This window comes from Symphalangus syndactylus, chromosome 18 (assembly GCF_028878055.3).
Source record: "Symphalangus syndactylus isolate Jambi chromosome 18, NHGRI_mSymSyn1-v2.1_pri, whole genome shotgun sequence".
Taxonomy (NCBI): Eukaryota; Metazoa; Chordata; class Mammalia; order Primates; family Hylobatidae; genus Symphalangus; species Symphalangus syndactylus.
In genome coordinates this window covers 73,485,869-73,501,033 of record NC_072440.2, presented here as the reverse complement: position 1 = coordinate 73,501,033, position 15,165 = coordinate 73,485,869, and the positions used below count along the sequence as shown (strand labels likewise).

The window sequence follows — 15,165 nt, the reverse complement described above, 5'->3', positions numbered from 1 at the left end:
ACTTGTCACCAGTTGCATTAGCCCCTATCAAGAGAGTTAGCCTGTCTTTTGAAGCTTTGAAGCCAACCATTGACCTCTCTTGCTATGAAAGTCCTAGATGGCATCTTCTTTTAATAGAAAGCTGTTGCATCTACCTTGAAAATTTGTTGTTTAGTGTGGCCACCTTCATCAATGATCTTAACCAGATCTTCTGTATGATTTGTTGCAGCTTCTCCATCAGCACTTGCCTTTTCACCTTGCACTTTTGTGTTATGGAGACAGCTTCTTTCTTAAATCTCATGAACCAACCTCTGCTAGCTTCCAGCTTTTCTTCTGCAGCTTCCTCGCCTCTCTTAGCCTTCATACAATTGAAGAGAGTTAGGGCCTTACTCTGGACTAGGCTTTGGCTTAAGGGAATGTTGTAGCTGGTTTGATCTATCCAGACCGCTCAAAGTTTCTCCATATCAGCAAATATATTTCACTTTCTTATCATTCATAGAGAGTAGCACTTTTAATTTCCCTTAAGAACCCTCCCTTTGCATTCATATCTTGGCTAACTGTTTGACATAAGAGGCCTAGCTTTCAGCTTGTCTGGGCTTATGACATGCCTTCCTCACTAAGCTTAACTGTTTCTAGCTTTTGATTTAAAGTGAGATATGTTCAACTTTTCCTTTCACTTGAACTCTTAGAGGCCATTGTAGGGTTATTAATTACCCTAATTTCAGTGTTGTCATGTCTTAGAGAATAGGGAGGTCCAAGGAGAGGGAGGGAAACAGGGACATGGCCAATTGGTGGAACAGTCAGAACATACATAGCATTTATCAATTAAGTTCGCCATCTTATATAGTGCAGTTCATGGCACTCCAAAACAATCACAATGGTAACATCCAAGATCACTGATCACAGATTGCCATAACAGATATAATAATAATGAAGAAGTAGTCTGGGTGCAGTGGCTCACACCTGTAATCCCAACCCTTCAGAAGGCTGAGGTGGGCGGATCACCTGAGGTCAGGTGTTCAAGACCAGCCTAGCCAACACGGCAAAACCCTGTCTCTACTAAAAATACAAAAATTAGCTGGGCGTGGTGGCGGGTGCCTGTAATCCCAGCTACTCGGTTAGCTGAGGCAACAGAATCGCTCGAACCTAGGAGGCAAAGTTTGCAGAGAGCCGAGCTCGCACCACTGCACTCCAGCCTGGGTGACAGAGTAAGATTCTGTCTCAAAAAATATATATATGCTTTTTTAGAATGTGTTTAATAATAAATACATATAAAAGACTATTTTAACAAACAACAAAATGAAAGGGCAGTGTACAGATTGGGAAACATTATTTGCAAGCCATATATTAGATAAGGGTTAATATCCGAGTTTTTAAATATATATTCTTGTTTAAAGTCTCAATATCCAAGATTTATAAAGAACACATACAACTCAATAGCAAGAAAATGTATAATACAATTTAAAAATGAGCAAAGGACTTTAATAGGCATTTCTCCAAAGATGACATTAAAATGGCCAATAGGTAAATGGAAAAGTGTCCAACATCATTAATCTTCAGGGAAATGCCAATCAAAATGACTGTGAGATACCACTTCTCACCCGTTAAGATAGCTATTATCAAAAGACATAAGATAACGAGTGTCTGCGAGGGTGTGGAGAAAAGGGAATCCTCGCACACTGTTAGGTGGGAATGTAGGTTGATGCCACCATTATGGAAAATAGTATGGAGTTTCCTCAAAAAAAAAAAAAAAAAATAGAACTCCCATATGACCCAGCAATATGTCTTCTGGTATATACCCAAAGGAAATGAAATCACCACCTTGTAATGATACCTACACTCCCCAGGCGCAGTGGCTCACGCCTGTAATCCCAGCCCTTCAGGAGGCCAAGGTGCATGGATCATGAGGTCAGGAGTTCGAGACCAGCCTGGCCAACACGGTGAAACCCTCTCTCTACTAAAAATACAAAAATTAGCCAGGTGTGGTGGCAGGCGCCTGTAATTCAGGAGCCTGAAGCATGAGAATCGCTTGAACCCAGGAGGCGGAGGTTGCAGTGAGCTGAGACTGTGCCATTGTACTCCAGCCTAGGCAACAAAGGGAGACCCTGTCCCCCAAAAAAATAAAAAATAAAAAAAGTATCTACACTCCCATGTTCATTGTAGCAATACTCACAATAGCCAAAAGATGGAAACAATCTAGATTTCCATCAATGGATGAATGAATAAAGAGACTGTGGGGTTTACATAAATGGAATATTATTTATGATTCAGCCTTTAAAAAAGGAGAGATCTGTCATTTGCCACAACATGCATGAACCCGGAGGACAATATGCTAAGTGAAATAAGCCAGACACAGGAAGAAAACTATTTTATGACTCCACTCATATGTGGAATCTTTACCAAAAAAAAAAAGTCAAATATCAAGTATGTAGAGATAGAGAATAAAACAGTGGTTACCAAGATCTGGGGTGAGAGGGAAGAAATGGAGAGATATAGGTCAAAGGATTCAAAGTAGCAAATATATAGGGTGAACAAGTCCAGAGCTGTAATGCACAACATGGGGACTATTGTTAATAATATTGTATTGTATTGTATTCAGGATTTTTGCTAAATGAGATTATAGCTGCTCCTGCCACACAGGGAAAAACTGGTTACTATGTGAGATGATGGATGTGTTTATTTTTTCCACTATAGCAACCATTTTGCTGTATATATGTAATCATACAACATCATGTTGTAAACCTTAAAGTATACACAATAAAATATACTTTAAAAAAAATGTTAGGCCAGGAGTGGTGGTTCACACCTATAATCTCAGCAACTTAGGGAGGCCAGGGCGGGCAGATCACCTGAGGTTGGGAGTTCCAGACCAGCCTGGCCAACATAGTAAAACTCCGTCTCTACCAAAAATACAAAAATTAGCCAAGTTTGGTGGTGCATGTCTGTAATTCCAACTACTCAGGAGGCTGAGGCACATGAATCGCTTGAACCCGGGAGGCAGAAGTTGCAGTGAGCCAAGATCGCACCACTGCACTCCAGCCTTGGCAACAGAGCAAGACTCCATATCAAAAAAAAAAAAATTTAAAAATCAAGCTTTTTTAAAGACTATTTTAACTTGTACAAATTATGTTCATTAGGATTAGGTTTGGGTATAAAGTTTCGTGCATTTTTTTTGTTTTTTTGGTTTATTTACCTAAAATTAAAAAGATAGGACGGGTGTGGTAGCAGGCACCTGTAGTCCCAGCTTCTCAGGAGACTGAAGCAGGAGGATCATTTAAGCCCAAGAGTTCGAGGTCACAGTGAGCTATGATCATGCCACTACACTCCAATCTGGGTGACAACGCAAGAACCTGTCTCTAAAAAAATTAAAAGTAAGAAAATAAAGATAGTTGATAGTTTATTTCTTTCTCTTTGCACAGCTCTGGAGATAAGTTATCCAAGAGTGGTATAACACTCCATGGTAGTGTGGCTCAGATACCCTTTATCTTATTCTACCATCATGCAGCTCTCCATTCTCAAGATTGTCTCATTGACCAAGATGGTGGCTGGAGCTCCTTAGTCCACGTGCCAAGAGGAAAGGACTGAGAAGGGCACATCCCATGCCCTGAAGGCCATTCCTCCCAAGTTGTTCCCATCATTTCCACTTACATCCCATTGGCCAAAACTTTGTCACATGACCACCTCCAGCTGCAAGGGAGGCTGGGAACTAAAGTCTACATTCTGGGAAGCCATATGTCCAGGCAAAACTTGAAAAGAACAAGATATATTTGGAAACAGCCCTGTCGCAGCAGGGAAAAAAGAGTAACAATAAAATGAAGAGTGCCTATGCGCTCATTACCAAGTTAAAAAATAGAGCATTCCTGGGACATTGAAGCAGTTGTGTGCCCTAGCCTATCTCAAGAAAACATTCCTTTTTTTTTTTCTTTGAGACAGGGTCTTCCTCTGTCACAGAAGCTGGAGTGCAGTAGCACAATCATGGTTCACTGCAGCCTCAACCTCCCAGGCTCCAGCAGTCCTCCTGCCTCAGCATCCCGAGTAGCTGGGACTACAGGTGTGCACCACCATCCTTGGCTAATTTTTTATTTTTTTGTAGAGACAGGATTTCGCCATGTTGCCCAGGCTGGGTTGGAACTCCTGGGCTCAAGTGATCCTCCCACCTCCACCTCCCAAAGTGCAGGGATTACAGGTGTGAGCCACCACGCCCAGCTGCAAACACTCTTAAACTTGATGTTTATCATTCCCTTGCTTGACTTTACAGTTTTGCCACATACACATGTATTGCTAAATAATCTATAACGTGTTTTTAACTTTATGAAAATGGAATCATACCAAATGCATTTTTCTGCAGCTTGATTTTTTCTGTCCAGTGTTATGTTTGTGGAATTCATCTGGGTTGACTTGTGTGGCTGTAATTCACTCACTTTCACTGCTGTATACTATATTACATCAATATACTATGCTATCATTTCTCTGATAGTAGAAATCTGGGCTATTCCCAGTTTGTTGTTGTTATAAGCAGTGCTGTTATGAACATTCTCATATATCGTGTGCACGTACGCAAGTGTTTCTTCAGCACACATTTCTAAGCAGAATTGCTGAGTGTGGGCTATACGTATATTTTGATATATTCAAATGGATTTGGATTGGGGGCAGGGTCTCACTCTGTCACCCAGGCTGGAGTGCAGCAGCATGATCTTGGCTCACTGCAACCTCTGCCTCCCGGGTTCAAGCAACCTCCCACCTCAGCCTCCCGAGTAGCTGGGACTACAGGCGCATGCCAACACACTCGGCTAATTTTTGTATTTTGGGTACAGACAGGGTTTCACCATGTTGGCCAGGCTGGTCTCGAACTCCTGACCTCAGGTGATCTGCCCGCCTCGGCCTACCAACGTGCTGGGATTACAGGCATGAGCCACCGTGCCTGGCCAGGTATAGTCAAGTAGGTTTTTCATAAGAGAAGTGCAAAAGATCCTGGTGCCCCAGGGACTCTAATATTTGGCATGATGCTCAACTGTTTAGGTGAATGGAAATGTGTAGTACAGTTGCTGGCCACCCACACACACTAACTCATTCATTTATTTATTTGTTCAATAAACTTTTGTCAGGCAGCCATTACCATTAATTAAAAGGCACACCATCAATGTGATAATGATTTTTCAGGAGAAAAGAGACACACTGCAGTGAAGTCAACCCGTGAATTATAAGACACATCTCAATTTCAGAAACATTGAAATTTGCATGTGTCTTAGAATCAAGGAAAATATGGTATATTCAGGGAAGCCTCTAGGAGAAATTCTGCCCTTGAGGAGCTTACAGACTTGCAGCTTTTTGTTCCCAACAACAATACACAAACTGAATATGACCAAAGCAGCTAAAAGGTGCTTGACAGCCTCGCTACCCAACCCAAAGTGTGGCCCCCCACACTGGGGCCTGGCAGCATGGGCACTGCCTGCAAGCTCATGAGAAACAGAGTCTCAGGCCACTGAGAGTCACCGAATCTGAACCTGGCTTAACAGGATCCCCAGGGGCTTCCCATGCCCATTACAATGCTGAAAAGCACTGCATCAGAGCATAGGAGAGGAAAGAGTCTTCCCAGCTAAGGGCAATCAAGAAAGGCCTCCTGAAAGAGGTGTCATTTGAAAGAGAAGAAAAAGAAGGAGGACCTACATTGTTGAGTATCTGTTCTGGGTTAAGAACTGCACTGGGGCCCTTCATTTCTGTTATTTCATTGAGTCTTCGGAGTTAATCCCCTTACCCCCTTGGCGAGGACTGATATTGCCTTCTTACAGCAAAGGAAACTGAGGCACAGAGAGGTCATATAACTTGCTCAAATTCACACAGCTACTAGGTAACAGAGCCAGGCTTAGAAGCCAGATCTTTCTAACTCTGGAGCCCAAACTCCTCCCCCAAATCATATGTGAAGAACTAAAGGGGCCTGGCACAGTGGGTCATGCCCATAATCTCAGCAGTTTGGGAGGCCGAGGCAGGTAGATTACCTGAGGTCATGAGTTGAAGACCAGCCTGGCCAACATGGCAAAACCCCATCTCTACTAAAAATACAAAAAAAAATAGCCAGGAGTGATGGCTGGTGCCTGTAATCCCAGCTACTTGGCAGGCTGAGGCAGGAGAATTGCTTGAACCTGGGAGGCGGAGGTTGCAGTGAGCTGAGATCGTACCATTGCACTCCAGCCTGGGCAACAGAGAGAGACTCTACCTCAAAAAACAACAACAACAACTAAAGAAGGAACTCTGAGTGGCTGAGGAGGGCGGATCGCTTGAGCCCAGGAGTTCAAGAACAGCCTAGGCAACATGGCGAGACCCCATCTCTACAAAAAAAATTCAAAAATTAGCTGAGCATAGTTTGGGCACATGCCTGTAGTCACAGCTACCCAGGAGGCTGAGATGGAAGGATCTCTTGAGCCCAGAAGGTCAAGGCTGCAGCGAGCCATGATCACACCACTGCACTCCAGCCTGGGCAACAGAGTGAGACCCTGTCTCAAAAAAAGAACTAAAGAGGAAGCTATGGAGACAAGAGCCAGGACAGGATGCAACTGAAGGTTGGATGAGCAATTGCTCATTGTTGTGGTCAGCTCCTGAGTGCTGGGGACTTGAGTGAAGTGGGAGCTCAGAGCCAATGGAAGGAGCAAATTCATGGCAGGCAGGCAGGACAGACCACTTACTTCATCTCACCCTGCCCAGTGCCTAGCACACAGTAGGCATTCGAAACTACCCACTGAGACTGCCCTCTCCCTTCTTGACCCCTAGCCCTTCCTCCCCTCCCTCCTTCCCAAAAAACAAAAAAAGAAAGAAACTACCCACTGAAAGAATGAATGAACGAATGAGAGAACGATCAAACTCATAGGATGCCACGCATTCTGTTGTTGCAAACCATCCAACCCAAGCTGGTGGCTGTGCTGTGCCCCAGGGGGCTGGGGTTCCAGCCAGAAACAAGCCAGGCATGGCCCACCCTCCCTGAGGCCTCCCGGATCCCTGCCATCAGGGAGGGTCTTGCCAGGAAAGCAAAAAGCCAGGAGCAGCAAAGGTTGAAAACACAGAGAAAGCAGCTCCCACCAAACCCTTCATTTGCTTCACTTAAAAAAATTACTCAGACAGCCTCCTCCCCACGCCTCAGCTCGCTCCACCGTGTCCCCTCCTGGCTCCAGAGCTGCTCTTTCAGTTTCTCATGAATATGTGGAAAATAAAACAGAGTCTGTTCAGCCCCTAATGACCAGGTTTATGAGGAGCTTATTGTATCTAAAGAAACAAGACAGCAGTTGGTGTGAGATATTAATGTGCTTTTTACAAAGCTGATGAAACCTCCTCTTAAACTACTTAATACCTGCAAGCTGCAATTCCCAGCCTGAAACGGTGAACTCCTGGAGCCAGAGCTGTGCCAGCCCATGGCGCAGCCCTTGGCCTTTCCGCCTCAGCGGGGCCTGAACTCACTCGGCTTGGCGGTTGGCGGGGCACTGCCACTCTTCTGGGATGGGGGTTCTATGGAGAGTCATGGTTGTTGGGCCCCTTGGCTGAATAACCCTTTATAGCTCACGGTGGGAGAGTCTTCCCTGCATCCCCTTTCCTCTGGAAGCTCAAAGCCAATGCCTGAGGGGGCAGCGGGCAGTGAGACCCCTGCACTCCACTCCAGCCATCGCCCACCCTCACCCTCACCCACCCAGCCCTCTGATGGGACCAGTCCTTTTGCAAATCTCCAATCCCACCAATCTGTCACGTCTTTGTACCAGCTGACCCCTCACACAGGATCACTCTTCATCCAGGGGTGTGCTGGTACATGTTTAACAATCAGCTCCCTGGGTGGGAGGTGGGGACCTTGGTTTGTAGCATTTGCTGTGGGTTCCCACGGTGTGAATACACCCACTGTGGCTGATTTCAAACTGCTAACGAGAGCTGGGAAGATACTAGCGATGAGCTCCCTTGAGCAGGGGCGAGCTGGCCCGCACACTGCTGGCTTCAGGCCTTCTCTCAAGTCCTGTTACTCCCAACTCTGCTCTGGGAAACCTTCTCCCACCCCCGGGGACAGTATGTTCCCTCCTGTGTCCCGCACTTCCCTGACTGCTCTTGCTAGAAAGCTTTCCCCAACCCTCCACCACTTCCTCATCACGCCTCCACACACAGACACATGCACACACACAGACACACACGCACCCATGCACAGACACAGATTCACATACCCATGTACACACAGAGACACACACAAAGACACATGCACACACAGACACATACATGCACACACACACATATGCAGACTTCATCTCACCCTGCCCAGTGCCTAGCACACAGTAGGCATTCGAAACTACCCACATACAGACACAGACACACACAAACACACATGCACACACAGACACACACCCATGTACACACAGACACAGACACACACACACCCATGAACACACAGACACACAAACACCCATGCACACATGCACACACACTCATGCACAAACACCGATGTGCACACACAGACACACACACCTATGCACACAGACACACACATGCACAGACACACACACGCATGCACAGACACACACGCATGCACACACACAGACACATCTGCACATACACATGCACACACACACAGACAGACACACACACAGACACACACACGGGCACACACAGACCCCTCCCTGCTTCATCAGGCTGACTCCTCCACTTTGTGTCAGCTCAGGCATCTGCTCCTCCTCAGGAGGCCTGTGTCACCCACACACTCCCTCGCCTGGACACGCCTTCCTTCTGTGCCCCAGACACGCTCTGCTTTCCTCTATCATCACAGACATCCTCTACACCACAGCGTGTGTTTTCTGTCTGCCATCATGGACTGCAAGTTCCTTGAGGACAGAAAGTATATTTTTCCCCCTCTGTGTTCTCAGCAGGTTGCACGGAGCATGGCATACAGTTGGTGCTACATAAATGATAGCTGAACAATTGTGCTGCCATAAGGCCTCATACCTCCTTCTAATATAGTATGTGAGGGATTACACTCTAGTAAGTTCTGTACTGTCTGTCTTTGCCCCTAGAATGTGAGCCTGGAAGGCAGGGATGAGATTAGATTTTCCTCTACCATCCCAGTGCCAGGCACTTGGCCCTTAGTCTCTACCACAGGGACAGAGGGTGCCTAGGAATGAAGCTAGTTGGAAGGAAAGTCAGAGATGGAGAGAGGTTCCAGATTTTGGAGCACCTGGATCCATCTGTGCTTGAAGCCATCACAACCCCTGGGGTGGATTACCACCAGCCAGAAGGAAATACAGTGGAACCCTAGGATGGCCTTAGGGAAATGAAATCTCATTCATTTCGTCACCACTCACCACTATCCCCTTACTGGAGTGATGTCTGTTGACGTAGATATCCTATGAAGTTCAAATTTCACCACTAATGCTTGAGTGCTGCTAGTACCCCCTCCCCTCCTATACCTCTCCCCAGCACCACCATTAGTCAGACTGAATCCAGGGCCCACCGAGCTCCAAGTGCTCCTGGAGACCCTGTGCTCCTCCAGCCAACCCTCACAGCCTCATCACCACCGGAGGCATTGGGACCAATCGCACAGTGACCTGTATCCCAGTTTACCCCATCACTCCTCCCTACTCATCACTTGTCCCTCAGTGCTGTGTGTCCTCTGATCTGGACGGATCTCTAACTCCCCCGCCCTCCTAAATCCTTGCCATGGCACCTTCTAGAATTCAGGTCACAGTGCCAGCAGAATCCCCCCATTCTGTCCTTGCTCTAATGGAAACCTGGCTCTCCCCGAAGGACACCACCGCCCCTGCAAACTCTCACTGTCGAGCGTGTTTTACTGCTCACATCCCAGGCCTCCCTGGGCCTCATCGACATTTCCGGTCCATTTCCCTGCCTCCTCCCTAAACTCTCTGCCTCTGTGAAACACATCCCAGCCTACCTGTCCGACTCCCTTATGGCCGCCGCCATTCAGTCTTTGGGGAGCTGAGCGCTGGCTCACTGCCTCTGCCTCCAATGCTGCTCCCATTATCATCCTTGGAGATTCCACAACCAGGCAATCAGCCCCTCCAGTCCCTGGCCTTGACCCCTTCACTCCAACCTGATGTGCCGGTGCTGCCTCACTGGTTGTTAAATATGGAAATACTGTTGCACTGATCAGTCTTACTATGTCAGGGAAGCTGGCTGGGGGCAGGGGTGGCTCCTGCATTGGGCGGGGCAGAGAGAAGAGAAGGGCTGGGACCAAGGCTCCATCTCCTCTCCTCGCTCCCCAAGGCTGGGTTGAGGACTCAGCTCTGTTCTCAGGTTCTATAAACCCCAAGGCCCACCCCAAGGGTGGGAGCAAGAGAAGAAGAGTCTCCCTACTGGCCCTGACTGATGGGACTGGGCTGGACTGGGCGCACACCGCTGCCCTGCGGATGAGAGCGTCTACCCCTCTCACAGCCTCCCACTACCTTCCCATTCCCGGCCCTGACCTCGTGGGGCTGCTGGGCACAGAGAGGTCCTCTAGTCGAACCGCAGAGGACAAGTTAGGAGAAGATTCTGCACTCGCCGAGATGGAATGACCCTTACTCTAACAAGGAAGTTTGGGGAGCATCTGGTATTGTTTCCTGTGTCAAAGCATGGTCCAGTCAAGCCATCATTTAGCTCATAACAGCCTCATCATCAAAAGATCACACCATTCATTTCTAAAAACCAATTGGTGATTTGGGGCTTATTAGAATAATTTGATGAATCATTTGCACTTCAAATTTTAACCAGGTAGGCAGTTTCTTAATATATACTTGATGTATATAGAAAATAAAAGTGAACGTTGTAGTTTTGCCGTATCTATTAATTTGTACGACCTTTCCAGTGCATACCTGAAGATCATCCCTACCTCCGCCTGCCCCAAGCCACCTCATTCGGGGTCTTACCCTTGCCCTTGGCATTTCCAATATCCATACCCCCTCCACTCTGTCTTTTGCATCCCACTCTCTGGCTACCATGTGCCACCCTTGCAGCTCACTCCCATGCACCCCCATTTCAATAATGTTTTGACCCCACCCCAACCCCAGGCTCAAAAGCATTGACTGCCCTCCCCACTCCACCCCTCACCCCCGCCTTTGCACTGCCTCACTTGCCCTTCAGGTCCTCATTTCCCTGTTTACCCAGCTTAGACTCCATATCCATCCTCATAATCCCTCCCTTTCCACCCTCTCCCTGTTGCACTCACCTCACAAACCTCCTCCTTATTAGAAGCAACTCTCCAGCTAACTGCACCCATGCCCCAAATGTGGCCGGAGAAAACCACAGAATCTCAGAAGGGACGTTCAAGCCACTGACACACATACTTTACAGCCTGGTCCACTCCCTCCCACTCTCGCTTCCCTTCCTTTGTCCTCCCATCCCCAACCCTTCCTCTCCATCCTCACTCTCAGTTGATGATCCTGCTTCCCATTTTGTCGGGAAAATAGAAGCAACAGAAGAGAAGTGTTACACCCTCCCACCATGTCTGCCCATCCCCAGCACTGCACCCACGAGCTCTGCTGTCCCTCCTGGCACAGCACCACTCCCCTTGCACTGTGTCCTGGGCCTCATCTCCTTGCACAGTGCACCTGTATTGCTCCCCCATCTCTGCAGGTCATCCCTTCTGTCCTCCTTTACTTTTTTATTTTGATTTTATTTTTGAGACAGAGTCTTGCTCTGTCACCAGACTGGAGTGCAGTGGTGCTATCCTAGCTCACTGCAGCCTCAAACACCTAGGTTCAAGGGATCCTCCTGCCTCAGCCTCCCAAGTAAGCTAGGACCACAGACATATACCACCACACCCGGCTAATTTGTTTTTATTTTTTGTAGATATAGGGTCTTGCTATGTTGCCCAGGCTGGTCTTGAACTCCTGGCTTCAAGGGATCCTCCTGCCTCAGCTTCCCAAAGCTAAAGGCTGAGCCACTGCCCCTAGCCCCTCCCTTCTTCCCTCTCTACTAGAACATTCCCACTAGTATCATACAGGCTTTAATGTCTCCCCCCAACACAGAGCAGCCAGCACTAGCCAGCTAGTAGAGGACACCCCAGTAGCACAGTGCAGGGAGACAGAAGGAGGTTAGGAGAAAGAGGCAACAAAGGACATGGTGGTAACTCAGACAGCAGGACCAGCATGCATGTGCCACGGTCCTGAGGTAGGAGGGAGCGTGGCAGGAAAGAAGGCAGAGATGTGCAGGGAGGGAGGAGGCGGGTGGGAGGTGAGGCCAGATGTGGAGGTTGGGGGTCAGGCTTTGTTAGAGATGTTGAGCTTTTCCCCGAGAGCACTGGGAAGCTGGAGTGTTTCCGAGCTGGAGGTGGCATGATCAGATTTGCATGTACAAAGGATCACTGTCATAGCTCTGTAGAGAAGGATAAGAGTGGGTGCAAACTGATGAGTGGGGAGGCCACGGCAGCCATCCAGGGAGCAGGGATGGTGGCCTGGTGGTGGGCGGTGCTGTCTCAGAGACATCAGGCAAGTTTGAGACACTAAGGATCTAACACAGACAGGACGCCCTGATGGATGGAGCCTGCAGGGAGGAGGAAGAGATAGATGTCAGCGCTGACAACGAGGCTCAGGCTTACACAAGGGAGCCCTGGAGAAGCATTCGCCGAGCTAACTGGGGCCTCCAGAGCGCCAGGCTGGAGGGAAAGATCAGAAGTTCATGTTCAGTGCCTTTAAAACATCCACCAGGAGACGTCAAATAGGCAGCTGGATACCCAGGTCCAGACCTCGAGGAGAGGTCTGGGCCACTGATTATCTCCCATGGCCTCTCTGTTAGCATCTCCTGAACCCTCCTTCTGTGCCAGGCACTGAGCTAGGAGCCAAGGGTCCAAGGATGAGTGAGGCCCAGGCTTGCACACAAGGAGCAACTAGGCTCCCCGGAGAATGTGAGCTCCTGTTCCTGCAGGGATCAGGAGTGGGTGTGGCCCACCAGGATGCAGCTAGGGCCCTTCTGGGTTAAGCTCTGTCCTCAATTTGTGGGATGCCTGGGGGCATGTCAGTACCGCTCTCTGAGCCTCACTCCTGCACAGATTCTTTATAAAGATGCCTGGCACCAGCTTGCTGAAATATTTGTCAGATTGAATTGAAAGAAAATGAAAGTGCTTCGCAAAGTGCTTTTCAAATACACTGATTTGTAATTTTAACAATAGGGAGAATTCGCTATCCTCTTAGCAGCTGGTATGGAGACTTTTCCCACAGAGAAGGGTGTGTGGTTGGATTAGGGAAACAAGGTACTAGGGAGGGGACAAGGCTTCCTTTTAACACCCCAAGATGCAAGAAGGCAGAGGGGCCATGACACGATGGGGGTGGGGACAGCAAAAAGCAGGGAACCCAAAACACTCAGAGAAGACACCTGCCCATGGGACCATTTTGAGTGGCCCTACCAAGCTTCAGTGAAGTGACCAGAAGTCCCGATATGCTCTGGGGAATTGTTTTTCTTGTAGAATTCAAGAAAGTTGGTGAATTTGGTACAGGGATAGCTCATGTGTGAAAGGGAGTTATAGGGGTTCCTCTTTTCCATTATATGCAGCATATAATCATAGCCAGAAGTTCCTAAAATGCTTATATTTCTATGTAATATGTAAGTATCCCTCTATACTATATACCTGTGTACTATTAGGTTGATGCAAAAGTAATTACGGTTTCACTATAACTTTTGATGGCAAAAACCACAATTGCTTTTGCACCAACCTAATATACAGGTCTATATTACATGTGTGTATATACATATGTCTAGGCTGGGCGCAGTGGCTCACGCCTGTAATCCCAGCACTTGGGGAAGCTGAGGCAGGCAGATCACTTGAGGTCAGGAGTGGGGGACCAGCCTGGCCAACATGGTGAAACCCCATCTCTACTAAAATACAAAAATTAGCTGGGCATGGTGGTGTGTGCCTGTAACCCCGGCTACTTGGGAGGCTGATGCAGGAGAATCACTTGAACTTGGGAGTCGGAGGTTGCAGTGAGCCGAGATCGCGCCACTGCACGCAAGCCTGGGTGACAGAGCTAGACTCCATTTCGGGAAAAAAAAAAAAAAAAAAAAAAAGGTATATGTAATAATACCGTAAAATTCCTAAGTAATATCTATGGTACATACTAGAATCTGCCCCTATTTTATAAGACATAGTCTCAGGACTGTAGAAGGAAATCATTGCCAACGTGTATCGAGGGCTGTATTAATTAGGTCACACTAGCTACTATGTCGGTGGCTGGACATAGTCAAATTTCATTTCTCTCTCACGTCAATGCCCCCAAGGACTTCCTAAATGTGTCGGGCACTGTTCTGACTACTCAACATGCATCAGCTCAGTGAACCTCCACGACAATCTGCCAGGGAAGAATTCTTGTTATCACCACTCTCAGGTGAGGACACTGAGTGACGCACAGCTGGACCTAGGCAGTCTGGCTGTGCAACCTGCATCTTACCCACTGTGCATACGCCCCAGCATACACCCAATCCTTCTGCCATTCAGAGAAGGTTAAAGGACATTCGCTGTGCCTATGCTGGTGCTGGGGATAAGATGGTGAATGGAACAAAGTCTCTGCTGTCAGGAAGCCGATGCTCTGGTGATTGTAGAGTCTGTGCTACTTACCGGTTTTTAGAAAGGCTTCATTCAAGAGTTCACTTGCTCATCAGTGAACATCGGGGAGGACTTGCCTTGACACTGTGCTGGGATTTGCCCCAGGCCAGTTCTCACCTTCCCAGCAGGCACCGAGGAAACATTTAGAGTCAAAAGACCCTAGTTTGAGCCCTGATTCCATCATTTCCTAGCCACAAGTACTTGCTCAGATAGTTCAGCCTTTCTGAGCCTCAGTTTCCTCATCTATACAATGAGGATGATAATACCCCTCTCACAGGCCTGTAGGGGAACCAAAATGAGTTGTAGTTCAAAACCCAAAAGTCCAGCCCCCAGGGGGCTCAACCTCCTCCTCACCCCCATATTTATTTCAGAGCGGTTAGCAGCTCGGTTTGGTGAATTCCGTGCAGAATTGCAGATGGGAAAGTGTTTGCAGCCTCTTCTAAAGGGCTGTGGCAGCATCTGGCAGCACCAGTGTGGGGTGTGTCCCCTTTAGAAAGTGATCTGCTGCTTTCCCACATGTAAAATGCAGGGTGACTCCCAGCTATGCTGGGGCACAGAGACGGGCTGAGGAGCATTCATCGGCCTCCTCCGTGGCAGTCCCCAGCTCGGAATCAAACCTCCACTGCTGCCAAGCCTCCGCT

The 15,165-nt window shown here is 48.0% G+C and overlaps 1 protein-coding gene and 1 long non-coding RNA gene across 4 annotated transcripts in view; one reads left to right on the top strand and one right to left on the bottom strand.

Annotated features, from left to right (window-relative positions):
• Positions 1–15,165, bottom strand: part of LOC129468212 (uncharacterized) — a 234,011-nt gene that overhangs the window by 162,291 nt on the left and 56,555 nt on the right. The window lies entirely within an intron of this gene.
• Positions 1–15,165, top strand: part of CACNG2 (calcium voltage-gated channel auxiliary subunit gamma 2) — a 141,312-nt gene that overhangs the window by 99,417 nt on the left and 26,730 nt on the right. The gene's annotated exons all lie outside the window — the stretch shown is intronic.